Raw genomic sequence first — 13,299 nt, forward strand, 5'->3', positions numbered from 1 at the left:
AGGCCTGGTTCATCAGAGGTCCAAACTGGACATGATAGAGCAGCCATATCTATTTACTCATGTGTATCTGACAACTCAAAAAGAAAGCATGAGGTGGAGTGTATCTTTTTGTTTGTTTGTTTGTTTTTACCAAGAAATGGAGGTGAAGGGAGTTCAAACTCCGTGGCCTGAAGCAATTTTCTCTCCAATTCAGCTCTGATTCTGGAAACGAACTAGGCTGGGGAGAAGACTGCTTCGAGGAAAAGAACACACTGCTGTAAAGTCACTCCCCCTTCCCCACAAGCACTGCTTCACATAAAACGAACCCATTCCACCTCTGTGGGAAAGGTGTGAATGTATCCATGTTGCTGCCTTTTGATATCTAGAAGTCTCTAGCCTTGAGTTGTAGAGTGCACTCATAGTCTAACTCAGTAGCATCACTAGGAGGTGTGGGGGTAAAAGCCACACTGAGTGACGGTCACAGGGGACGCACCGGGTGATGGGCACAGGGGGGTGACACTACTACTGATTTAAAAAATTTTAAATCTTGGTGTTTTTGAATAATACCATCATGTTATATATCATTCGATGCGTAACTTCATGCAGAATGCAATGAAACAAACTGCGTTGAAATATCTCTATATTATCAAAATTTATACCCCAAAAAACCAGCAGGGGTGGGGCAATGGTGCATCACCACTGCCCAGGACGTTGCCATGCCCACTGCATGGGAGAAGGTCTATCATGCGGGTTACGCACTGGCCTCCCATACCCTAGTGACAACAAACCCTAGTGACACCACTGGTCTAGCTTCCTGTGTTCCCAGCAAGTTGCAGTTTTGTCATGTGAACCAGTTTGTTATGTGAACCAGAAGATATGCTTGTCATATGCACTAAATTTTGCACAATAGTAACAGTGATCTTAAGTAGGGATGGCACCAATAAGAAAATAAGAACATAAGAAGAGCCCTGCTGGATCAGGCCAAAGGCCCATCTAGTCCAGCTTCCTGTTATGTCACAGTGGCCCACCAAATGCCCCAGGGAGCACACAAGACAACAGGCACAATCTGCATCCTGGTGCCCTCCCCTGCAATCAGAGGTAGTTTGCCTCTAAAACCAATGTTTGGCAACAGTGATATCAGGATGACCAGATACAATGGACAGAGGACCTATACCTTTAACCACTGGATAGAAGAGGGGATTTTAGCAGGAGCAACTCAGTATGGAAAGATTTAAATAGCTACACAACAAATTTCCCTCTTCTATATAATGGTTAAAGGTATAGGCATTCTGCCCTCCATTGTATCTGGTCACCCTGAGTGAAATTCAAGAATTTGTGGGTTCTTCCCAAGGAGGAACATCAGAATATTTCCAAGCCAACTTGGTTTCTCTGAGATGAATTTTTCAGGACAGTTCTGCAGGTGGATTCCCCAATTTTCTATTGCTAAAAATTAGGTTGCATTTTTTTTGCTTCTACATGAATGAGATCATGTTAATTCTGTTCATATGCAGTATTTACCATTTTTAACCCACACATGCGATTAAAAATTATGCTACAGTAAAAATGTAGACACACACAGTCACACAAAACAATAATTATGTACTTCAGTTGCTCTAACCCTTCCACATCTCAGCATATGACTTTTGTAATGGAAAATATTAATTACGTTGGCAGCCTGGGACGGCTGTTGCCTCTCCTACTTCAGAAATGCGACCACCCCACGCTAATCTGCCATGACTGCGATGCTAATGTGCTAATTTTGTTTGACAAACTCTCTGTGAGAGTTCCGCTCTTGCAATGCCAAGCAAAAACTACTCTTGGCATTTCATCTGCGTGACTTTTCGTTCACCTTACAGTGCAGATTTTTTGATAGCCTCCATAGGCCATTCCAAGGAATTATAAATAAACCAACATGAGTGTCGATTCCAAGGTTATGGGTTCCGGTTACCTGGACCATCCTGGATGGATGCTTTCACACATCCATTTGGTCATACACACTGGGATGATTGTGAACAAAGTGACCTACCTTATACTAAATCTGACCATTGACATTTCTTGTCTATTGCTGCCTCCTCTGACTGGTGGCAGCTCTCCAAAGCCTCAGACAGAAGGCTCTCCAAGCTCTCTCACCACAGATCCTGAAAGGCAGGATGAAAGGAAGGAAAGGGCTGGATCATGCTCACCTCTTTATCTGGGTCAAGCACTGCAATTTCCTGAAGCTTGTATCCATGTTCAAACTTTGCCATTATTTGCATCCCACACAATGTGGTGTCTGAAGGAGACATGAGCCAGGATGCAAGATACCAGGGAGTTTTGCTGGGACCCTGAAAATGCCCTCACCTAAGGTGAGAGACAGCAAGTGTGCTCACTACTAATCCCTACCACAAGTTGGTTCCCTTTTTATTTGCATGCCACATTTTTAGCATGGCTCACGTTCCACTGCAAGAACTTAGGCTATGTTTATTTATCAGCTTCTAGTGCTAGAAGCTCAAGACAGCTGTTCTTTTTTCTCCTTCCAGCACACTCAGGTCACATTCTTTTTTCATATTCTAGTATGCTTGCCACACTAGCAACTTGAATTGCAAGCTTAGAGCTATTAAAAATGGTGACTTCCATGCATTTGATTGCTACTGGCAGAAATATGGTGGCCTCCATTCATTATTCAGTAAACCTGACGCTAAAGTTGGTACACTCTCTCTCTCTCTCTCTCTCTCTCTCTCTCTCTCTCTCTCTCTCTCTCACACACACACACACACACACACACACACACACACACACACACATATACGAGGGTCGCCCAGAAAGTAATGCACCACATTTTTTTTCTCAGCCTACAGTAATGGTACGAATGCGAAACTTTAGATATACATTATTTGAATTTTCAGGAGTGTGCACACAAATTTTTGGTTTCTTCAGACAGATAGCGTAGCTGCAGCAGTGTTTCGAAATGGCATCTGTAAGTGATGTACGTTACAAGCAGTGTGTCATCATTGAATTTCTCACTGCGGAGAAAGAAACTGTTGGGAACATTCACAAACGTTTGTGTACAGTTTATGGAGAATCTGCAGTCGACAGAAGTACAGTTAGTCACTGGGCACAGAGGGTGAGGCCATTAGAAGGCGGTTCGGCAGAGCTCTAAGATTTGCAGCGTTTGGGGCGGCCATCCACGGCTGTCACACCTGACAAGATGCAGCTTGCTGATGTGCTCATTCGCGAGGACCGACTAGGCAGTTGGCGCTGAAGCTGTCAATCAACAAAGGAAGTGTGGATGCAATCATCCGTGCTCTTAATTACTCAAAAGTGTGTGCACGATGGGTTCCGCGCTGTCTTACGGTGGACCACAAATCTCTCAGAAAAAACATTTCTTCTGAGTTGCTGAAATGTTTTGAAGATGAGGGGGAAGCGTTCTTGTCCAGGATTGTGTCAGGTGATGAAACCTGGGTTCACCATTTTGAGCCCGAAACAAAACGACAGTCGATGGAATGGCGTCATCCTCAATCTCCACAGAAGAAAACATTCAAAGCAACTGCTTCCGCCGGTAAGATCATGATCACTGTGTTTTGGGACTGTGAGGGCGTCATACTCATTGATGTGATGCCAAGAGGCAGCACCATTAATTCTGAAGCTTATGTGAAGGCATTAACCAAACTCAAGAAGCGCTTCCAGCGACTTTGGCGCCATAACAACCCAGGTGAATGTTTGATTCAACATGATAACGCTCGGCCTCACACAAGTTTGAGGACTTCGGAACACATCACTAAACAGGGTTGGACTGTGTTACCCCATCCACCCTACAGCCCTGACCTAGCTCCCTCAGACTTCCACTTGTTTGGGCCATTAAAGGATGCCATTCGAGGAAGACATTTTGAGGATGACAAAGAGGTGATTCACACAGTGAAGAAATGGCTTCGTGACCAGAACAAGGAGTGGTACCAACAGGGCATACATGCCCTTGTGTCTCGCTGGAGGAAGGCCATAGAACTGGACGGAGATTACGTGGAAAAATAGGGAGTGTAGAAGAAACATCATTCTTTCTTGTGTGTAAGTTTCAGTGTTCAATAAATAATTGTTGAAGAAAAAAAATGCGGTGCATTACTTTCTGGGCGACCCTCGTATATACCAAAACAGTTTGATCACCATGTCATATGCAAACCAACATGGGGAAGGGCAATTTTAGCCTTTAGAACAGCAGAGAGAGGTTGAAAGAATGGAGCATGCATTGAATGAATGACTTCCGGGTGAAATCAAAGTGTGTTGGAAGAGCAGATCATCAAAAAACAAACCATCAGAAAATGGGGGATACGTGTATTTGCTGTTAGAAAAACAAATGCAGTCTTAGAAAGTCACATACTATTGAATATGAATATACTATTGAATATGAATATGAATATTGAAAAAGGTAGGTCAAGTCAGGTCAAATTAATCAATACTGAAAACTTAAGCTAATCAAGTAAATTTCTGGGATTTCCAGGACATTACAGGCAGTCATTACCTACCACACATAAATGTGGTATTTAAGAAAAAAAGGTACTTCCACAACAGTCTATATGATTTCACAATACACAAAAGAACAGTAAAGAATGCAAGGGTGTCCCATTTTCCCTGGCATAATTTAACTAATTACACCACCGATCTTATACTATAACCAATCTTATGTAAACATAATGATCTCCCATTTGCAGAAAATTCCCTCAGTTTAGTTAACCAATTGCTTCTCTAATTCTTGAGTTGTCATTAAAACCTTCCTAATTTAAATACAAACAGCTGTGTACCATAAAATCATTCTCAAAATGTAACCCTTGATACTTCGGTAAATAAGGGGAAGGAAAAAATTCTATATTCCTCATGTGGTATTTAATTACATGGTTTGAAGAGGAAATAATGACTGCTAATGATGGAATTAAGAACCTCCAAATCTAATTTGATCTAGCATGGTGGCATATTTCTTGTCTCATGCCATAAAATTTATCCAAATGATTCCTCTTAGATTGAATGCATTATAAAAGGGGGGGAAAAAGCAAACTGATTACGGCATTAATTCAGATGCTGGGTCTCACTTTGATAACCACATATTCTGGTCCCATGTATAATATCCCATGTAGTAGATAAAGCTATGATGCTAGAAATATGTCCAGCCTTGAGTCCCGATCAAGAAGAGTTTCATATACTTCATTAAACAGTAACCTACAGTTGACTCTCCTCCAGATCTTATTCTGGTAATTTAATGTACTGCTGGACCCCCAAGTCTATTTCAGGTCACAAACTCACACACAAATTTCGAGCTGATTGGCATCTTGCACTTGCTAATGAGTTCACCATCCCTATGTTAGTTATCTCACTCCAGTGTGGTGTACTGGATAACGTGTTGGAGTTGGAACAAAGAGGCTTGGATTCAAATTCTCATTCAGCCAGTGAGGTCAGCAGGCCACATGACTTTACTGCACTTGCTCTGTCAGTTTCAGAGCTTGAAGATGGATGCACTGACTGGTCAACATCTCATACTGTTGAAGGACCCCATGCTATCCAACTTCCCTGTGCTAATGCAGCAGTACCAAGGGGGCGTGCCCTGCATCCTGCAGTGGGGGGAGAGTCAAGGATGCCTCCTGAAGCGAAGGGAATGTTTTTCTCTTACCTTGCGGTTGCATTGTGGCTACATCAGCACTGAAAAGTTGGATAGGATTGGGCCCTTCAACACTTTGGCCCAGTCCTATTGAGCTACTGCACTGCCAGAATGCATGTTTCAGTGCTTGTGTGTGGGGGGGGCAGCATCCCTTAGGGGGTGCCATCGCGAACCTTTGCCCCGGGTCGAACGGCTGGGGATGACTACCACTACTGTAGGGCAGGGTCGGATTTGGACTGGGATTGTGGCAGAGCAGGTTTAACCTTTTCCCAGCAATGTTTCCTGGACAATGTTTCCCAAGCACTGCCCACCATTCTGTCTTGCCAGGCCACCACCACAAGCAGCAAGTGGCCATAGTCATGTACCAGCAGCCTCTGAATAAGCCCCAGCATTTGGTAAGTCAGCGAACGATGTGGGCAGTGGGTGGGAGGAACAGGGAGGGGAGGGGTGGGTCAAAGATGGAGTAGGGAGTGGAATGTGTCAAGGCTGGGAAGGAGACAGTATTGGAGGCAGCATCTCCACCAATTCCCCTTCCCAACCACAATGCACTTACCCGAGTCCACTCTGACTTCTGCCAGCTGATCTGAGTAGACCCAGCGAGGCACATAATGCTTATCATGGGGCAAGAGAAGAGGTAAAAGAAATCGAAGAGGGACAGATCTCATATGGTTGGCAACCTTCAGTCTCGAAAGACTATGGTATAAGCCTACAGCACCCGGTATTCCCAGGCGGTCTCCCATCCAAGTACTAACCAGGCCCGACCCTGCTTAGCTTCTGAGATCAGACGAGATCAGGCATCTGCAGGGTTACAGTTGCTTAAGCCTAAAAACAATGACAAGTCTGCTTTGCAGTCAAGAAAAGTCCTGTGAATAACTGCCAAACCTTAAAACAACAATTATTGAATTATCATCTGTTTTAGCTCTCAGGTTTATTACAGTTTAGCAAACATAGTAAAAATAATGAGCAATCTCTTAGGAAGATAGATAACTTGCAAATGTATACCAGCAAAATGCTAGATTGATTAGAACACAATAAATTAGAGTCGATTAGACAAAACATATTAGACAATCAACACTTGGTGAGAAAATGGGATAGTTCTATTCTAGGAGCGATACCATCCTAGAAAAGCTGTTAAACGTAAGAGCTAATTTGTTACATTTCTTCTTTCAGTTCTTCCAGCTTCCGACAACTACCTTGTTTTACTCCCACACTTCTCAGAATGGTGTCTCTCCCTTTTGTCTTCTCCCAGTGGTCTTCAGATTACAACACAGATAAGATGTATTTCCCCCTCCCCCAAAAAAGGCTTCCCGGAACAGTCTGAGATGGCCAAGATCAGATCTTCCAGGATATAGTGAAGGTAAACCTTAGCTTAAAAATGATCAGGGACAAAATTGGGAGGGGAAGACATCTGCACTATACCTGACCTGGTACTATACTATACCAAAGTAGTTCTAATCTTTCAAGAACATTCCAGATGGATCTTTCACAGTCTGGTATCACTTCTGGCCGTGATTGCCTCCCACGCTGACCGACAAACATCTCCTTCTCTCTCACTGAAGGGCAGCAGAGACAGCTTCTTTGTTCTCACCAAAGAACAGGTGGAATAGCTCAGCTCAGCTTGTCAGCTGCTTCTTGAGGTCTCGGCGCTTACGGAAACTTCACACACACACACACACGTTTTCCATGTCAAGAAACTGAGGCTAATGTTTTCCTTGTCAGGTCTGAGATAACTGTAATGTTCTCAGTGGCAGAACTTCCCAGCCCCGCACCCAGGGCAAAGGTCTGCGATGGCACCCCCTGTGGGCTGTCACTGGCCCCCACATGAAAATCTCCCCCCCCCACTCACCTGAGGCTCACGGAGCCTCATGCGACCCAGAGCTGCATCAGGAAAACCGGAAGCACAGTTTCCAACCCTGTTGAGAGCCTCAGAGAGGCTTCCACGGGGTCCTAGAGGCTCGCGCCTGGAGCATTTGCCCAATCGGACCTAATGGTAGGTCCGCAACTGCATGTTCTGCTGTTAAATATAATGTATGCTGCAGAAGAGATTGGGTAACATTTAATGACTAACAAACTGTGGTTTTGAAGATCAATTTTTTTTTTAGGCTTTTAGAGCTTAGATCTCAATTTAGTGTTTCACTTGTTCAGGTACTTGGGAAAAATAGATGTATCACTCAAAAGAAAAATGTTGTAATAAGTCCATATAGTGGCTGAGACCAGTGCCAGGAGCATTGGGAAGTATAGTTTCCTCAGCACTGCTTAAATTTATCTGTCAAGCTGGGAAAACTACATTGCCTAATCTTAGAAAGGTTCTGTCTCACAGACTTAGCAGCATGCCAGGGATTAGAGAAGGGGGGGAGGACGAGACCTCTCTACCATCCTGTTGGCATCAATAAGATAGGTGGGAGGGAGAAAAGGGGAAGCAGCGGTTTTTGTCATGTGGGTGGGAGGGAGAAAGGAGATTAGAGTGGAGGGCGACAAGGAGTAAAAGCACTCTAACATTCTTCTTTGGGTCAGATTAAAAAGAACTCTTGGGGCTCGTATTTAACACTACAAGCCAGTAAGGTTCATCTTTCTGAGCCAAAAGGTATGAAATTCAGCAACATCACTAAATTTTCCATAGATCTTGAAAATGGATATAGACATCCTTGCATGTTAAATATATGTTAAATCTTCTGGCCAGATAGGAATTAATGTCGAAGGAATTATTATTGTAATCATTAGACATGGAGATCCAGGCACGGGCCACTGTGTTATGTTTTTCCAACACAGGCATCTACTCTGTGCAGGAAAAATGTAACACACATGCATTGATTATCACCCATGACCATCTCATCCACCATTAATCGGATGAGATTGCACAATGTGTGAGTATCTTTCTGGGATTAGTTACCCAGGTTTGGGAGCAAACAATTGTAGATTCTGTTTTTAAATTTAATGGAATGTAAAATGTATATCCTCTCTGGATTTAAGCACATGATTGAGATTTGGGGGTGAATGGGGAGGGAATGAATCATACCGTAATATGTATCTGCTGATAATCATATGTTATTGATGTGAAGTCCAAGGATCACTCCAGGTACACAAGTCTCTCCAAGGTCAGGGTTCAATTCTCTTTGGGAGCATTCACCACCCAGAATAAATCTTTTCACCAGAAGAGGTCACAGCATGTAGTTAAGAAAAGGGGTTAGGCAATGGTGTACATCAAATCCTCCTTGTTCCTCCTATGTGTTTGTTCCTTAATAGAATGTCAATTTATGAACTCAACCTTGCACATGTATCTCCTCTGAATTACATGTATGACATATGCTAGCATACCAGAAGGCTAGGACTGGGCCTTTAGATGCAATCAATACACATCATACTGTGGGTGACATTTCTTAGCTCTGTATTTCACAAAAGATTTGTACTAGCCCCATCATTTGAAGGTGTGAAACCAACCTGAAATGAGTGAAGGAGGCTGATGAGAATGAACATGCAGGAAGGTGAGGAAGCTCATCCTGCATTCCATTTATAAAAAAATATATATTCCTGTCTTCTACTTTTCACTTTTTAAAAAAGTAGTAGACTCCTCTTGTCATTGAAATCACAAGATGGGACTCGGGGGATATTCAAGGAACATTTCAAATAAGATGTTGCCATTTTTACGCAGACACGTCGCCGCATAGAACTCTAATTATATGCTTTGTTAATTATATGGTTTAAGTGCAGTCTGGTGCAGTATATATCTATGGTCTTGGGCAGGATGACTTGCTCAAAGATGTATTTTTCTTTCCTTCTCAAAACTATTTATTATATCTGCCAGAGCTAGAAGAAGGGGGAAAAAACCCACAGAAATTCTTTCAGGAACCTGATTTAAAAGCCCAGAAACTTGCAGGTGCAGAGTTATATAATATCATCAAATAGAAGGTGACTAACATCCACTTCCACTAACTAATTAAGCTAAAGTACTTGGATTCAAGTTGATTGAGCCCCATTACAGTCAACAGCAGGGACCTCTGTTCACTGCAAGTGCAAAGTGAAGATTCTGTAACCCAAAAAGCCAAGTTCTGCATATTCAACAGTGCAATCCTAACCTGCCCTGGGGTAGGCAGTCTGGTGGGCTCTGCGCTGCATCCAAGGCAGGATTGGAGCTGAAAGTGGTTCAGGATTGGAGCTGAATCACTTCCCCGTACCCCAGGTACCGCCCGCCCTTCCCCACTCTAAAACGCCTCCTCCCTGCCCTCCCCAGACCCTTGTGTCGGCCGAGCCAGACAATGCATCTCACCCTGTTGCTGGGGCCCATGTTGGCGCAGGGAGACTGGCGCAAGTCCATACATGGGCCTAACCCCGCTTATGTCAGCTCAAAAGCACCTTATGATACTTTTGTGACGATGACGCGGCAGCACAAGAGTCTTATCTGCAGGGCAGGATTGCGCCCCAAATTGCACAAATTGGTTCCATTGCTACTGGATCTAAGAAATCAAACGGGCTTGATTAAAGTGCATCATGAAGGCAGCATCCTGCGTAGAGGACGGCACCGTTGAGAGCAGCTCCAGGTTTTATGTGGTGATTGCATTTGCTGCAGTTACAGTGAGGTTATGCCAATGTTTCCCGGAGCAAACCTGTGATGTGTGAATGGCAAACATATGCACCCAGGAGCTGTCTAGATGAGCATCTCCTTCCATATGTTCCCCCAAGAGTGTAGGCAGAGGAGGCCTGTGGGGGAGGCCAGCCCCTCAGAGATATTCCAACCTCCCTTCCTGACTGTTCAGTTTTCATTAAAAAAAATTATCTTGCCATTTTACTTGTGGAGAAACAAGGGAACATATCCAATCGTATTCTACCCAATCGCTCACTAATCAGATTAAGCTGCTACCTGTATTTGATGTTCTGGCTGGTCTGCACTGATCCCATACGTATCTCCATTGCAACGCACAGGTACCTGGGAGAAAGTGGCGTGATGACACGATGGCACAAAGACATCATTGCCCACATTTCCGAGTTGGGAGATCAGACACTACCCTACAAACAGTAGTAAGAGGCTCAGGTAGGGCTTTTTCAATTGTGTGAGAACCACGCAAAGGAGCTCTGGCCACTGAGTCAAACCTCCTACCACTGTTTGTAGGGCCACGTTGCAGTCTCACTGCCAGGTGGCAGATGTCCCACAACACCCCAGTCAACAGCAGGAGCAGATTTGAGAAACCCCATTGGGGGCTTGGGATTTCCCCCAGGGGAAGAGACGAAAGTCCCTTTCCCCCCGAGGTGACCTCTGGCAGCTGCCAAGGGCCGCAGGATGCAGCAGTAACCACCTTGATGCCACTGCACCCAGTGGACTTGCCACCTTTAGCGTTGGGCTGTAAAGCCTCAGATTAAGCAATGTATTGAATTGCATTAATCTCAGGTCCATTCTGGTTTTATGATTCTTTATCAGCTCTTCTGTTTCTGTTTTTTCGGTTTCTATCCTTCTGATATATAAAGCAACATCGTTTTCTTGGCCTTTTCCATCTGCAGGGAAGAGAGAGGTCGGTCAGTCTGCTACAAGCGTCAATTTCTCTTCGTTTGGATTTTAAAACAATATTATTTTTCTAACAAGGAACAGTGCTAATAGAGTTGTGTGTTGAGACCAATTAATTCTCTCAGTGTTCATGAAAAACCCACCACAAAGTCAAAATGGACAGACTCATTAACATTTTCTCTTAATTATCCAGGAGGCATTTATGTTACGAATAGCAAAGTGGAAAGAAAATATTTGTACCCTCTATTTGTGATACAAGTGTCTCTTGCTTATGTTGTTAGTAAACCGATCTTGCCATCTCTCCATAAATTAATGGCCATCTCATTAAGCAATCATAGACTGGAAGTAACAGGGTGCAGAGAATGCTAGTTATGGCTATATCCTAATGGTTTATTTTAGGTCCTTTTCATCTTTGCATCCTTCTTTACAACCAGAGTTTGCTTGGCAACCTATTTCTATGGTCTTTATAAAGCTTTGCACTGGAGCCAGCAGAGAGTTAAACTTGGCCTTCTGCAAAACCTGCCCATTGACCCACAAAGCATCATCTATCTCAGGGGTGTCAAGCTCATTTCATACCAAGGGCTGAATGGCATTCATGATGCCTACTGAGGGCTTGAAGTGATGTCGTTAGGCAGAAAATATTGTCATTAAAGGGTCACAACCAAAAATAAGCACTTTTTCTCACTTAGGAATTCATTAGCTGCAAATGACAAAAGAGAAAACAGGCAAATCTTTATCATATTTCAAGATATGGGAGAGCCCAATTTTTGTGCAGGCTGCCCTTTCAGCAGTAACATCTCAGCACTGCTCAGCAGCTGAGAGCCTGAGGGCCAGATAAAAAGCTTCCGCGGGCCACTTCCGGCCCCCAGGCCTTATGTTTGACACCCCTGATCTATCTTGTCATGTATGCTTACGTGCTTAGTGCCTCTATTCTTTTTCCCCTTGGTGTGAGGGCTGTGTGTGTGTGTGAGTCTAGGACACTTGGTCTATTGTCAGACCATTTTAGGGGAGGCCTGAGATGAGTCCCAAGCCTTCAGATTGGACTCCTGTGAAGGTATGAGCAGTTGCTCAACCCTGGCTGCTCAATGGAGTAGCGTGAACCCATTCGAGCAGCTGCAGTGCTGCTTAAGAGGAACTGCGCCATGGGAGAGACTAGCCTTCCCATTCCGAGGGAGTGCAGTGATTTCATGGTCCACTAAGTGGCTCACTCTGTCACAGGGGTGGATCCAAGAGGGGGCCATGGGTGCGTAGCCAACAAAAACTGTCTACTAGTAGGGAAGGGTGCCCGCCGGGCTGGGGAGCAAAATCGGGAAGGGGGAAGGCCCACTAGGTGCCCACTTCAAACTGTTTTGACTTCTGTACATTACCATGGTGACTTCTGCAGAGGATGAAGGGTGGGATAGAAATGTTTTAAATAAATAACTTTAAGTTGCATGTATTCCATAAATGCAACCTCAAATGGAGATGGGATGGGGAAGAAGATCTCCCCAGCCAATCGGCAGAATCTTGTCTTGAAGCCTTCATAGGAACACGGTACAAGCACAGTATCTCCTGTTTTCTCCAATTAGCAAGCCACCTTGATCTGAAGCCTGATCCGGGTCAGACAGCACCACCAGATTCACTCCAGCCCACTGGTTCCAAAACTTAGTGGGGTCACAGTGCCCCAACTGTCTCTTCTTCCCAGCTGAGCCGGGCACCGCCATCATGGATCAAAATCTCACGAATCCAAGATGGTGGCACCGAGGAGAGCTGATAGGAGGGGACACCGGGGACATCCCATGGCACCCCTGTGAGAGTGCTGCAGCACCCCAGTGCACTTCAGTGCACACTTGGGAACCTTTGCTCTAGCCCTGTGGCTCCCAAATTCTCCAGGAGTTTGGGAACTGTTGTCTTTGCATTGGAGGGGGGGTGCAGTAACATGATCCCCAGGATCACACTGCTGCCAGAAGCGCAAGGGGTTTTTTACTTACCAGAAGGAACAGCAGCTTCCCAGGGGTGTGGGGAACCCCGCGGAAGCCTCTGCAGAGCTTCCTAAGCTTTGGAGAATCTGTAAATAATAATCAAGATCCACTTCCAGTTTACCCCTTAGAGATTCTCAGGCTCCAGTTTGAGAACCTCTGCTCTGGTCTATTGGTGTAAAGGTGCTTCATTTCAGGCTAGCCAGTTTTCCTGCAGCTCCCTTCTTCGGCCAGAGAGTGTGGTGATA

General features: G+C 44.6%; 1 pseudogene; it reads right to left on the reverse strand.

Moving 5' to 3' along the window:
* Window positions 1-6,302: 6,302 nt before the first annotated feature.
* On the reverse strand, window positions 6,303-6,422 carry LOC136642291 (5S ribosomal RNA; annotated as a pseudogene).
* Between the last annotated feature and the right edge of the window lie 6,877 nt (window positions 6,423-13,299).

This window comes from Tiliqua scincoides, chromosome 2 (genome assembly GCF_035046505.1).
Source record: "Tiliqua scincoides isolate rTilSci1 chromosome 2, rTilSci1.hap2, whole genome shotgun sequence".
In the NCBI taxonomy this organism is placed as follows: Eukaryota; Metazoa; Chordata; class Lepidosauria; order Squamata; family Scincidae; genus Tiliqua; species Tiliqua scincoides.